Below are 15613 nucleotides of genomic sequence, written 5' to 3' on the forward strand. Positions count from 1 at the left end.
AAGGAGTTTGGATTGATATCCCTCCTCCTCATATTGTTTCTTTATTCTCTTTGAATTAATGAAATTTTCTTGTTATTTAAAAAAAAAATTCTTAATTATTAAGCAAAATTAAAAAACCGATAAATTTATTAAAAAATAAATATTTTAAATTAATTTAGATAAAAACATATAAAAAAGAAAAAGAGACCATCAATGCGGGCGCGTCCTACGTTTGGAGATGGAAGAGGAAGTTTCATAAAGGGTTTGGCGCTTTTTTAATTCCTTTTTTGCCCTTAATCTGCCGACGTTTTAACCACCAAAGACACAGATGTTAGAGTGACGTGACATTGACATTGACGCTAGTGAAGGGTAAAATAAAAAAGTTAATAAGTAATATTTTAATATAATTTTTAAAATTAAAAATTAATTAATAATTTTTTATAGCATAAAAATTAAATAATATATATATTTTTTTATATTTTCTGAATGCAACCCAATTAGAGAACCTCATCCCAAATTTGGGAAAATGATTGCCACCAAAAAGTATAAGAGATTTAGGGCAATTTTAGAAGAAGCTATGCAGATAGATAAAGAGAGAAATTTTACTAATTTCCCATGAAGAGGTGAAATCTAGTGGTCCTTTAGCATGATGATTAATCCTAAGCTACCCTTGTCCAAACCCATTCTCATAGCCATAAGTCATTGAGTCCTCATCTCTTTGTCTGTCTGTGAAATAAAGGGGCATGTGATTTAAAAGGCAATCAAAGTGCCTTTATGGCTAATACTTTTATGAGAAATATTAGTATTAAAATAGTGGTTTCACACCACAAAAATTAAAAAAAATTTACCATTTAATTTTTAAATATTATTAAATCATCCATTTAATTTTAAAAAAATTATTAAATTTTTTTATTTTTTCCGAATCAGTCCTTCCATTCAATTTTATCTATTTTTATCGTTTTTCATCTTCCTCCTCTTCTTTTTTCTAACTTTTTTTTATTTAAGAAAGAAAAGAAAAAAAATACTATTTTATTAAAAAAAAAATAAAAATATTTAAAGATATAACAATTAATTTATTAATAATGACAATATATAAAAAATAAATAATAAATCTCCTAAAATAAAAAGAAAAATTTTCTCAAGCATATTGCAGACCTTCTGAATTCCTAAAATTATTGGTGTAAATTAGTCTTTAATTGAAAAAATAATATTGCAAAACTATATAACTGATCTCAATTAATTTGAAATTAAAATTTGATTATTATTGTATTTCATCTGCAATTTGTTATGAGGTTTAGATTTCGCCATTAGCTGGTTTTAGGATTGCTGGAAAAGCATATTTTATATTCTTGCCGGATGGGGATAGGTATATAATTATTTTCATATACATTAAAAAAATATATAATCAATATATAAATTAATAAATTTTACTTTGATAAATTTAATTTTATATATCCTTTTTGTCCATTCATATTATTTTATTATTAAATTAATATGTGATACAACTCTGGTAAGGTGCTACAAAATATCAGACTATCAGCGACAGATTTTTCTGTCGTTAAAAGGTAAAACTATCAGTGACGATTTCTGACGGACTCAAATTCGTTGCTTAAAGTCATGTCGCTAATTTTTTCTGATAGATCAAAATTCTATCGAAAATAGTAGCGACAGATTTCCGACGAATCTGAACTCCGTTAGATAAATTTGCGATGGCTTTTCCGACGGATAGTTCCGTTGAAAATGTTTGTGATGAATGTTGTTCGTCGCTAAATCCATCAAAAATTCCAGATGAACAATCCATCGCTAATCTGCAACAGAAAATTTCCGTCCAAAATATTAACACATTTTAATAAATATTCTCATAAATCCATCGCTAATCTGTTAAAATTCAATTACAAAAAATAATTTTCTGTTTTAATACTTAACAATATTCATAAAATTTAAAACTAATCTATCAGTTTGTTGGATTATCTGATAAAAAAGTAGAATCTGCAATTGTGTTATGCGGTGAAAATCTTTTTTTATTCTTCAATTATTTCATCTGATCTTTTATTTGTTTTTCTATCTGCACTCGCATTTGCTTTTGCATTTGCTCAATGTCTTCTTCCATTTTGATTCGGTTTTGCTCTAATATTTGTTCAAACTCCTCTAAAGAAGACATAGTTTGAGAAAGTCTTCCAAGATGAGCTGATGTGCATGAGAAAGATGCAGTTGGAGTTCCTGATTTTGCAATATCAAAAGATCCAAAACCTTAAACACTCCCTTTACTACTTTTAGAAATTTCAATCCACTTATTCAAATAAAAAGCAGATTGACTTTTACAATTGTCATTCACATTTCAGCAATGTCACTCAAATAAACTTCCTAAGTAAAAAAAGAAAATATAATAAACATTTCATTAACCATACACAATGGCGGCGAGCGGCAGTGGCCGCTACAACAGCAGCGGCAGCGGGAACACCAGCAGCAACGAGCGACGAGTGCAACGGTAGCGGGAACAGCAGTAGCGGCAGCAGCGACAACAACAATAAAGAGAAGGGTCTGGCACCGAGAAGAGGAGAGAAAGACAGCGACTGAATCAAAAGAGAGGATGAAAATATAAAAATAAAATATTCGTCGCTGCTCCGTCGCTAACTTTTTTTTCCGACGGAAGTAATTTCTGTCACTAAATCCATCGCTAATAGTCCATTTTTTTGTGATGCACATGGTTATAAAATCTCAAAGCTCCCCAATCCCACTACCCAAAACCTATGTTATAAAGAAAATGATTTGACATCCCATTGTTAATTAGGGTTTCAATTAATTGAAAGAAAATGATTTGCCATCCCATTGTTAATTAATGTTTCAATTAATTGAAAAAGGGCTAGAGAGTATCAATAGAGGGCACCTAGCAATTCTTCCAACTCATTATTTTTTCTGATAAAAAAATTAAAATTAAAAATCATAGTTTTGGACCTTTTGGTTAAAAATGGTTAGCAAGTAGCTACGAAAAATGAATATCAAAATTGGAATCTTATTGAGAGATATTTCGTAAAGGATAAATTTTAAACCTATCCAATTATATATATTTTGACCAATAAAAAAATTATATAGGCTGAAATTATAATAGACCCCATTTATAATATTATATTAATGACTTTTATTTGATTTGACGGCTACAAATTTTCTTTTTTAGGGTTAAAATGTTGGGATGGCTCCTCAGCCTAGAAAGTGGATTTATTCTCTTCCATTTCTGAGCGGGATCATATGAATAAATAAATATTTTTTTTATTTCTTTGTAGATCTATGGTTTTAATGAGAAATTCTCTTAATCTGTTGGATTTCAGTTTTTATATATGGGTATTTTGTCAGTTTATATTATTATGTTGCATGCAAGTTCTCAATGGCACTTTTATTTTAGCGATCTTTGCATGTAATGGAGTAAGAAAGTTTTCTCACCCTTGTCGTATGTTATGCTCCAATAAGTAGCCAATCTATTTTGGTTGTAGAAGAGTTTCTTAATCTTGGTTCATAGAGCATCTGGGATCTTCTGTTGTCTCTTCCTTGAAAGAGCGTTTGATCTCTGTGGCTTGAAGACTGCCGATGTGATTTTCATTGTGTTCTCTTCCACAACTCAGGTGGCAGTTTGTTCTTTAATGATTTTGGCTTTTGTGACTCATACAGGATCTTGGTGTGGCTTGATGGTGCAAATTTGGTGCTCCATAGTTGTTTTCCTTCTTCGATGATTTGTTATTTCTTCCCCTTGGCTGGTTCCAAGCAGTGACCGATCAGAGCCATCTTGCAGCCAAAAAGCTAGGGCTTAGTTTGGTTTGGGTTGGGCTTGAGTCGTGTGGGCTTAGACCTTCTTTGGTTTTTTATACGTAGCTTTTTTTTTCTGTTTAAACTTCAAAACCTTTTATATATTGGGTATATCCTTGTAGGCTTAAAATCCCTCTTCAATATATTGACTTTGAAAAAAAAAAAAAAAGGCTATCTTCTTTAGCCTCACTCAAATTATTTTCTCTATCTAGCCTTTTAGGGAGAGAATTCTCTCTCTTTTTTAATCATTTTCTTTCTTGGATTGAAAATTAGGTGAAGAAGTTACAAGGATGTGCCTACTTATGATGATTGGGAAATGGCAAAAAGAGTTACAGAAAAATTAGAAACTTTTCATAGCATCACTGAAATATTTTCTATGAGAAAATATCCAACTTCTAATTGTTTTTTCATTTCCATTTGCCAATTGCGAAATTCAATAGTGGAATGGATGAGTTCTGATGATGATGTTATAAGGTCAATGTCTGCTAGAATGTTTGAAAAATTTGAAAAATATTGGAGTGTGGTTCACATTGTTTTGGCTGTTGCTGTCATATTGGATCCACGGTATATGATAAAAGTGGTGGAGTACTGTTTTTCAATGATTTATGGTGATGATGCATCAAATGATATTGAACAAGTTAAGGTTACTTGTTACAACTTACTTAATGATAACCAATCTCGAGCTTTCAAGCCAAAATCTCAAAGTTCATCTTCAGTTCCATCTATTTCAATTTCAGAAAATCAAGGTTCTTTGAAGAAAGACTTTAGTAATCTAGTTGCATTTCTTAATTCTTCTTCCACTAGTGTTCATGTGAAATCTGAATTAAATCATTATCTTGAAGAGCATGTTTTGCCATGGATGCAAGAATTTGATATTCTTAATTGGTGGAAGACAAATGAGATAAAATATTCTACACTACAAATGATTGCTACAGATTTTTTGGCTATACCTGTGTCTTCAGTTGCATCTGAGTTTGCTTTTAGTACTGGAGGTAGAGTTGTTAGTATTCATAGAAGTAGACTCCATGAAGATACTTTGGAAGCATTGATGTGCTCACAAAATTGGTTATGGTCAGAAATTGAAGGTAATTACAACAATAAACTCTTATTTTTATTTTATTTTATTTTAATGTAAAGTCGATAAATGTTAATAATTTTTTCTATATTACTATGTAGCTGGTTGTTCAAATGAGAGTATATCTTGTTTATGGGATGCTGAGGGCGATGTGAATTAAATAATGCATTTTACAATTTTAATATGTAAGTTTGATTTTTATTCTTTTTTTATTACATTATTTTTTATAATAATGTGTATTATTTTGCAACTGTGATATTCTAATTTTTATGTATTTGTGTTTTTGAATGTTTTCAAGCACAATGTAATATTGGATATTGAAATTGTAACGACCCCAAAATGGACCGTCACCGGCGCTAGGATTCAGGTCGGCTTAAGGCCGCCAGAACCCGTAGCAAGCCTGCTGTACTCTCTGTGTACCTGTAAATCTCATACATGATCATACATTTTCTGTGAAAATAAAAACTCTTTTCTGAACCAAGGCTTAACCTGTGCATGCACTATCTCTGTACTCTGTACTCTGTACTCTGTACTCTGTACCCCTGACTAGAGCTTGCTCTAGATGGGTTAACTCATACCTGTTAAGCCTGGTAGTAAAACATATATACATATACAGATCACGTACATAACAAAAGATTTACAACACAACACAACTAAGTCAAGCACAACTTTAACACAACTATTACATCTCTTTAAAATTACATGTCCACTCTAAGTTATTACAAGTCTCTTTACTCTTTCTGTACTTTGTTGGATTGTCCCTGTACACTGGACACTGAACCTACAAAACTGGGGTTAAGGGAGTGGGATGAGCTCTATAGCCCAGTGAGTAGAACAGGAAAACATCTCAGTAAAATATGATCTCATGGAATGCACCATATCACAAACAATCCACATCAAGGTAAACCTGTCACCACATAGTCCCAATAACTCTGTGCCAGGGCGTAGAATCGAGCACCTGGTCTTCCTGTCATATATATATGTGTATATAACACCTCTGTACTTACCATTGCCAGGGCGTAGTCAAAGGCTCCTGGTCTTTACTATAACTGCCAGGGCGTAGTCAAAGGCTCCTGGTCTTTACTATACCTGCCAGGGCATAGTCAAAGGCTCCTGGACTTCCTGTCTGAGACTACTGGATCATTCAGCATTCACCCACACCAACAATATAGCTATGCAATGCAACATCTTTGTGAGTTCTAATGCAATCAACCTATTGCATAAACATGATCCATGAAAGATGCTAAAAGCAGTTAATGTCTTAATTAAAACGAGTCATAAGTTTAGTTCCACTCACCTCTGGCTAACTGGACTGACTCTGCAGGCTTTGAAAACTCTGAGCAGGACTCACTGCTGCTCTCTCTGGTTCCTCTGGTCTGTACCTATACAGATAGACTTACATGAGGGACCAAACTAGCTTATGAACCACTCTATTAAACTCCCCAAGAATCCCCTTAAACTCACTCTAACACCTATGCAAAGCATGCAAAGGAAAGCTGGACAGGACACTTTCAGCGGCAGGTTCGGCGGCCGAAAGTCCTCTCCAGAGATGAAACTCAAGCACCTTCGGCGCCCGAAACTCTACTTTCGGCAGCCGAACCCTTTCGGGGGCAAGTTTCGGAGGCCAAAAGGCATTCCAGAGACGAAAGTCTCTAACCTTCGGCGGCACCTTCGGCGGCCGAACTTCCCTCCAGAGCCGAAAGTCCAAAAGCTCGGGGGCAAGCTTGGGCAGCCGAAGCCACCTCCTCATGGGTTCGGCGGCCGAATGCACCTTCGGCGGCCGAACCTGAGTTCATCAGCAGGGCAGAAACTTGCCCTGCCTCTCGCCAAAATGCACCAATTCTCCCCAAACTCAACCATCTCAATTCCTCAACTTGCATACACTCATGTATATGCTCAAAGGGGTCATCAACTACCTAAAAACCCCAACAACACATAACATACAACACATATACAAGCTTTTCTCACAAAATCATCAAAACCTCACAAATAACCCTATTCATGCAACTCTCTCCATAAACCCCATAAAACCTTCAAAAAACATAAAAACAAGCTCAGGATCTTCACTTACCCCTTGAAATCAAGAAGATGAACGATCCTAACGTGGCGTTTTGGAGCAACTCTCCTTCAAACTCTCCAAACTTCACAGCTTTGAGTTTTTAGCTTAAAACCTTCAAAATAACATAAACACTAATCAAACCTGTGCAAGATTTGATGAAAACATGTCAAATACGCAAGAAGGACAGAGTCTCACCTCAAAAATCGAAAGGAAGCGGCGTGCCTTATCCTTTCAACCGACTGAGGGCCATTTATAGGTGGCTGGCCAGACCACCTTCGGCGGCCTATCGTGAAACCGAAAGCCATGCATGTTCGGCGGCCGAACCTCAACTTCGGCGGCCGAACCTGGCTTTTCTGCCTTGGTTCAATTCCTTCAAAAACTCATTTCCTTAGGCTTTAAAAACTATAAAACATACCAAAACATGTTAGAAAAACATCACTCTCACCCTTCTAGAGACTTTTGACATCCGAAACTCCATCGGAAAGTAGAATTCCGATGCCGGACTCTAGCCGGGTATTACATTCTCCCCCCCTTAAGAACATTTGTCCTCGAATGTTCCTAAAAACAACAAATAAACACATAAAAAGGAGGAAACTAACCTCAAAACAAATATGGATACTGTTGGAACATAGACTCCCGCGTCTCCCAGGTGCATTCTTCTAGATTATGGTGGTTCCACAGAACTTTCACCATTGGGATCTCTTTGTTTCTTAGCTGTCTGATCTGTGTGTCCAGAATCCGCACTGGCTGCTCTATATAGGTGAGATCTGTAAGAATCTCCACCTCAGGCTCACTCAGAACCTGATTCGGATCTGACACAAACTGCCGTAGCATAGAAACATGAAATACCGGGTGAATTCTCTCCATCGAAGCAGGTAAATCTAGCTTATACGACACATTTCCGATCCTCTGTAAAATCTCAAAGGGTCCAATGTATCGTGGAGCTAACTTACCCTTCTTTCCAAACCGAACCACTCCTTTCATTGGAGACACTTTAAGCAATACCCAATTACCCTTCTGGAACTCTAACTGCTTTCTGCGAACATCTGCATAACTTTTCTGTCTACTCTGAGCTGTTCTGATTCTCTCTCTGATTATGGGCACCACTATACTGGTCATCTCTACTAACTCTGGCCCTGCAAGAGCCTTCTCTCCTATCTCTTCCCAGCAAACAGGTGATCTGCACTTCCTCCCATACAAAGCTTCATAAGGAGCCATCCCTATGCTAGCATGATGGCTGTTATTGTAGGCAAACTCCACCAAAGGTAGATGCTGCTTCCAAGAACCGCCAAAGTCTAACACACACAGTCGAAGCATATCCTCTATGGTCTGGATGGTCCTCTCTGACTGTCCATCAGTCTGTGGGTGGAAAGCAGTGCTAAAATCCAACCTCGTGCCCATCGCACTCTGCAAACTTCGCCAAAATCTGGAAGTGAACTGAGGTCCTCTGTCTGAAAATATAGACACTGGAACTCCATGTAAGCTCACGATCTCATCTAGATAAACCTGTGCCAACTTATCCACAGAATAGTTACTCCTAACTGGAATGAAATGAGCAGATTTCGTGAGTCTGTCCACAATCACCCATATGGAGTCTATCTTATTGGACGTTGCCGGTAAGCCTACTACAAAATCCATAGTTATGTTCTCCCATTTCCATTCTGGAATCGGCAGTGGGTTAAGCATTCCTGCTGGTTTCTGATGTTCTAGTTTCACCCTCTGACAAACCTCACAGGCTGTCACAAACTGCGCCACTTCTTTCTTCATGGCTGGCCACCAATAGACTCTTTTCAGATCCTGGTACATCTTGGTGGCTCCTGGGTGAACACTATACCTCGCATTATGAGCTTCCCTCATAATGTCTTCCTTCACACTGCTCCTATCTGGTACACAAAGTCGACTCCCATAATGGAGGATCCCTTTGCTGTCAAATCTGAACTCTGCACTGTTGCCTGACTGAACAGTCCTGGCAATTTTCATCAACACTGGGTCCTCGTGCTGTCTCTGAGCTATATGCTCCAGAAACACAGGTGTCACTCTCATCTGTGCTATCAACGCACCTGTACCAGACAACTCTAGCTGTAACCCCTCTTCTAAGAGCTTGTAAAGCTCCATCACGACTGGTCTCCGCTCTGCTACAATATGGGATAAACTGCCTAGTGACTTCCGGCTTAGGGCGTTTGCCACAACATTCGCCTTACCCGGATGATACTGGATCTTACAATCATAATCACTGAGCAATTCTACCCATCTTCTCTGTCACAAATTCAGCTCTCTCTGACTCAAGATGTACTGTAAACTCTTGTGATCAGTGAAGATCTCACATTTAACCCCATAGAGGTAATGCCGCCACATCTTAAGTGCAAAAATAACTGCTGCCATCTCTAGGTCATGGGTAGGGTAATTCAACTCGTGCTTCTTCAACTTTCTAGAAGCATAAGCTATCACCCTATCACTCTGCATCAAAACACAGCCCAATCCCACTCGAGATGCATCACAGAACACTTTGAACTCCTCATTACTGACAGGCAGAGCTAACACTGGTGCTGTTGTCAATCTCCTCTTGAGCTCCTCAAAGCTCTTTTCGCACTGGTCTAACCAGACAAACTTCTGGTTCTTCTGAGTCAGTTTGGTCATAGGAGCTGCTATCTTTGAGAAGTCCTGAACGAACCTCCTGTAGTAACCTGCCAGTCCCAGAAAGCTTTTAATCTCAGTCACTATAGTGGGTCTGGGCCAGTTAGCTACAGCCTCTATCTTCTTGGGATCTACCTCAATACCCTCTGCTGATACCACATGTCCCAAGAAGGAAATGCTCTTTAACCAAAACTCACACTTCGAGAACTTGGCATATAAACCATGCTCTCTCAGTGTCTGCAAAACTATCCGCAGATGCTGGGCATGCTCCTCTGCATCTCTGGAATACACTAAAATATCATCGATGAAAACAATGACAAAGTGATCCAGAAACTCACTGAAAACTCTGTTCATGAGATCCATGAATGCTGCAGGGGCGTTAGTCAACCCGAACGGCATCACTAAGAACTCATAATGCCCATATCTGGTCCTGAAAGCTGTCTTTGGCACATCTACTTCTCTGACTCTCAACTGATGATACCCGGATCTCAGATCTATTTTAGAGAAACAACCCGCTCCAGCTAGCTGGTCAAATAGATCATCAATCCTAGGTAGAGGATACCTATTCTTGGTAGTGACCTTGTTCAACTGTCTGTAGTCAATACAAAGTCTAAGGGCTCCATCCTTCTTTCTGACAAAGAGCACTGGAGCACCCCAAGGTGAGGTACTAGGGCGGATGAAACCCTTATCTACCAAATCCTGCAACTGTTCTTTCAACTCCTTTAACTTTGCTGGCGCCATCCTGTAGGGAGGAATAGAGATAGGTCTAGTATCAGGCAGCAATTCTATTTCAAACTCTATCTCCCTACCAGGTGGTAGTCCTGGAAGTTCGTCTGGGAAAACATCGAGAAACTCTCGGACTACTGGTACTGCGGCTGGTTCCCTCACCTGACTGTCTAGCTCTCTCACATGAGCTAGAAACCCCTGACAACCCCTCCTAAGCAAACGACGAGCCTGAAGGGCTGAAATCAAACCTCTGGGTGTACCTCTCCTGTCTCCTCTGAAGACACACTCTAACCCATCCTGGTCTCTAAGACTAACTATCTTCTCTCTACAGTCCAAAGTAGCACTATATGCAGATAGCCAATCCATCCCTAGAATGACATCAAAATCTGTCAAGTCTAGAACCACAAGGTCAGCTGGAAGGCATCTACCCTCTATGAACACTGGACTGAAACGACAGACTGACACTGCCACTGATGGGTCACATTTAGGTCCACTGACCCAGAGAGGATACTCTAACTCAGAACTGATCAAACCCAATCTCTCTATGGCTCTCGAAGCAATAAAGGAATGAGAAGCACCGGGGTCCATCAAAGCATACACATCTGAACACCCAATGATGAGATTACCTGACACCACTGTGTTCGACGTGTTAGCCTCCTCCTATGTCACAGTGAAAATCCGTGCTGGGGCTACCGGATTTCCACCTCGGGAACCTGCTACTGAAGTAGAGGCTGCCCCTCTCCCTCTACCTCTGCCACTACTCTGAGGCATGACTGGAGCTGCTGGCTGTACCACACTGCCTGAACTCATCTGTTGGGATGGTGCAAAAGTCACTTGAGGACAATCCCGAGCAATATGCCCTTCCTGTCCACATCTAAAACAAGTTGTAGATCCCAACCGACAAACTCCTCCATGTGGTTTTTCGCATCTTCTGCATACTGGAACTGTGCCAGAGCTTGAGCCACTACCTATTCCCAGACCTGACTTGACTTTACTCCAGAACTTACTCTTTGTTCCTTTTGCTCTATCCCATCTCTTGCTGCCTGAAGTGCCTGAACCGGGGGCCTTAGAACCCGAAGCCTGTGCCTTTGACTGTTTCTGAATATTGGCACTAGCTTCCATTTTCCTGGCTGCGTCCACTATCGTGTGGAAACTCTCCTTTTCTGCTGGAAGAATCAAGGAAGAATACCTGGGATGCAATCTCATAGTATATCTCCTTGCCTTCTTCTGATCAGTATCATAGGCTTGACCTACATACTGAAGCAAATCCAGGAACTTATCTGTAAACTCATCAACACTCATTTCATCTGTCTGTCTCAACTGTTCGAACTCTATAACCTTCATCTCCCTAGAGCTATCAGGAAAAGCCCACCCTGCAAATGCATTGGCGAACTCTCCCCAAGACATACTGTTCATCCTGGGTTCCACATAATTCTTGAACCATTCTCTCGCCTTCTTACATTTAAGTGTAAACCCCGCCATCTCAATGGCCCTACTATCATCAGCTCCCAACTCACTGGTTATCATCCTAACTGATCTGAGGTATTCAAATGGATCATCTCTCGTGTTATATTTAGGAGCATCCAATTTCAAGTACTCCGTCATTTGCACTTTACCTCCAGATGAGCTAGGTTGAGGTATTTGGGCAACAGGGGCTACTGGTTCTGGTGGTGGTACTGGGTCATTTGGCTCTGGGTGTGCTGCACTTGGATGGGTAGGGGAAGATGGATACATCGGATATGGTGGATAATAAGGAGGATAAGGCATATATGGCATATAAGGAGGATATGGAACAAAACTAGAGTACTCCGACATACCTCCCATCGGATACTCTGGGTCCTGCGGAAAGGCTGGATAGCCAAACCCTGAGGCCTGAACACCTCCCTGCGACTCTCCCATACCTTCCTCAAATTTGCCTATACCCATGCTGTCATCTCTAGACTGGTCACTCTCCATAGCCTCCCTCCTTTCCTCTGATCTTTCTCCCCTAGCTGTACCTCTTCTGCTCTCGTCTACAGACCTTCTAGGGTCTATTGACGTACCTTCCCTGCTAGATCTCTGAGACCTTGCCCTCGGCAATGCAGGAGGACGAGCAGCTATTCTTTCACTATCTAGTGGGACTCCAGTCAATCGAGCTGATCGACGAGTTCCTCTCATCTTTACTCTCTGGAAAACATAATATAGCACTTTAACATATGAACATCACATAACAATAATGCACATGCATAACTCATGGCAGTAAACAGATAGGACTCAACACCCTATCCTAGTGGACATGATTTCTTATTGTGCTTGACCACTTCTCACCTCTATGAGCCCAACACTATCTCTATAGGTCCGATCATGTGAACCTAGGGCTCTGATACCAATCTGTAACGACCCCAAAATGGACCATCACCGGCGCTAGGATTCAAGTCGGCTTAAGGCCGCCAGAACCCGTAGCAAGCCTGTTGTACTCTCTGTGTACCTGTAAATCTCATACATGATCATATATTTTCTGTGAAAATAAAAACTCTTTTCTGAACCAAGGCTTAACCTGTGCATGCACTATCTCTGTACTCTGTACTCTGTACTCTGTACTCTGTACTCTGTACTCTGTACCCCTGACTAGAGCTTGCTCTAGATGGGTTAACTCATACCTGTTAAGCCTGGTAGTAAAACATATATACATATACAGATCATGTACATAACAAAAGATTTACAACACAACACAACTAAGTCAAGCACAACTTTAACACAACTATTACATCTCTTTAAAATTACATGTCCACTCTAAGTTATTACAAGTCTCTTTACTCTTTCTGTACTTTGCTGGACTGTCCCTGTACACTGGACACTGAACCTGCAAAACTGGGGTTAAGGGAGTGGGATGAGCTCTATAGCCCAGTGAGTAGAACAGGAAAACATCTCAGTAAAATATGATCTCATGGAATGCACCATATCACAAACAATCCACATCAAGGTAAACCTGTCACCACATAGTCCCAATAACTCTGTGCCAGGGCGTAGAATCGAGCACCTGGTCTTCCTGTCATATATATATATGTGTATATAACACCTCTGTACTTACCATTGCCAGGGCGTAGTCAAAGGCTCCTGGTCTTTACTATAACTGCCAGGGCGTAGTCAAAGGCTCCTGGTCTTTACTATACCTGCCAGGGCGTAGTCAAAGGCTCCTGGACTTCCTATCTGAGACTACTAGATCATTCAGCATTCACCCACACCAACAATATAGCTATGCAATGCAACATCTTTGTGAGTTCTAATGCAATCAACCTATTGCATAAACATGATGCATGAAAGATGCTAAAAGCAGTTAATGTCTTAATTAAAACGATTCATAAGTTTAGTTCCACTCACCTCTGGCTAACTGGAATGACTCTGCAGGCTCTGAAAACTCTGAGCAGGACTCACTGCTGCTCTCTCTGGTTCCTCTGGTCTGTACCTATACAGATAGACTTACATGAGGGACCAAACTAGCTTATGAACCACTCTATTAAACTCCCCAAGAATCCCCTTAAACTCACTCTAACACCTATGCAAAGCATGCAAAGGAAAGCTGGACAGGACACTTTCAGCGGCAGGTTCGGCGGCCGAAAGTCCTCTCCAGAGACATAACTCAAGCACCTTCGGCGGCCGAAACTCTACTTTCGGCAGCCGAACCCTTTCGGGGGCAAGTTTCGGAGGCCAAAAGGCATTTCAGAGATAAAAGTCTCTAACCTTCGGCGGCACCTTCGGCGGCCGAACTTCCCTCCAGAGCCGAAAGTCCAAAAGCTCGGGGGCAAGCTTGGGCAGCCGAAGCCACCTCCTCATGGGTTCGGCGGCCGAATGCACCTTCAGCGGCCGAACCTGAGTTCATCAGCAGGGCAGAAACTTGCCCTGCCTCTCGCCAAAATGCACCAATTCTCCCCAATCTCAACCATCTCAATTCCTCAACTTGCATACACTCATGTATATGCTCAAAGGGGTCATCAACTACCTAAAAACCCCAACAACACATAACATACAACACATATACAAGCTTTTCTCACAAAATCATCAAAACCTCACAAATAACCCTATTCATGCAACTCTCTCCATAAACCCCATAAAACCTTCAAAAAACATAAAAACAAGCTCAGGATCTTCACTTACCCCTTGAAATCAAGAAGATGAACGATCCTAACGTGGCGTTTTGGAGCAACTCTCCTTCAAACTCTCCAAACTTCACAACTTTGAGTTTTTAGCTTAAAACCTTCAAAATAACATAAACACTAATCAAACCTGTGCAAGATTTGATGAAAACATGTCAAATACGCAAGAAGGACAGAGTCTCACCTCAGAAATCGAAAGGAAGCGGCGTGCCTTATCCTTTCAACCGACTGAGGGCCATTTATAGGTGGCTGGCCAGACCACCTTCGGCGGCCTATCGTGAAACCGAAAGCCATGCATGTTCGGCGGCCGAACCTCAACTTCGGCGGCCGAACCTGGCTTTTCTGCCTTGGTTCAATTCCTTCAAAAAATCATTTCCTTAGGCTTTAAAAACTATAAACATACCAAAACATGTTAGAAAAACATCACTCTCACCCTTCTAGAGACTTCCGACATCCGAAACTCCATCGGAAAGTAGAATTTCGATGCCGGACTCTAGCCGGGTATTACAGAAATGGCCAATTGAATATATTTTATGTTCAATCAATGTAGTTTAATGAACTTTTGGAACATTTCATTTGTTCAAAATTTTATGTTGGATAGATAATTGATTAATGGTTGTGTTATGATGACTTTGTAATATATTTATTTTGTTTTAGTATATTTAAATTTCCTAATTCAGGTTTGTTATTTGGGTTATAATATCCAAATCTTTAAATTTTTTATCATTGAATTGAAGTAAAAAAATCGAATTTGGTCGGGTTCGGGTATTATGCGGTTTTTGTTAAACGGATTTGGAACGGGTATGGGTAGTAAAATTAAAATACTAAACGGGTTTGGGACGGGTTTGGGAATTTTACATATAATCGGGTTCGGATTTGGATACTCTCAATTTTGCGGGTACCCTACCCGTTGCCATCCTTACTTGGGAGACCGTAGAGGTTTACAGTGAGATAACTGTTTTAGAACTAGACTTGCATCAACTAGAAGTGAGTAGAATTAAACTAAATTAACTATTATTTTAAAAAAATCAAACGTTTTAAGTATGCTCATGCATCACGAATCCCGTGTGTATATGATTAGAATGCTTTGCATTAGAATTCACGAATATGATGCATTGCACAATTAATTGTTGTTGTAGATGGGTGTTGGATAACTCACTAGCCCTCGACCATATTATGATATGTTATGACGAATATGGAAAGATCAGG

The sequence above is a fragment of the Manihot esculenta genome, chromosome 9, assembly GCF_001659605.2.
Source record: "Manihot esculenta cultivar AM560-2 chromosome 9, M.esculenta_v8, whole genome shotgun sequence".
Classification (NCBI taxonomy): Eukaryota; Viridiplantae; Streptophyta; class Magnoliopsida; order Malpighiales; family Euphorbiaceae; genus Manihot; species Manihot esculenta.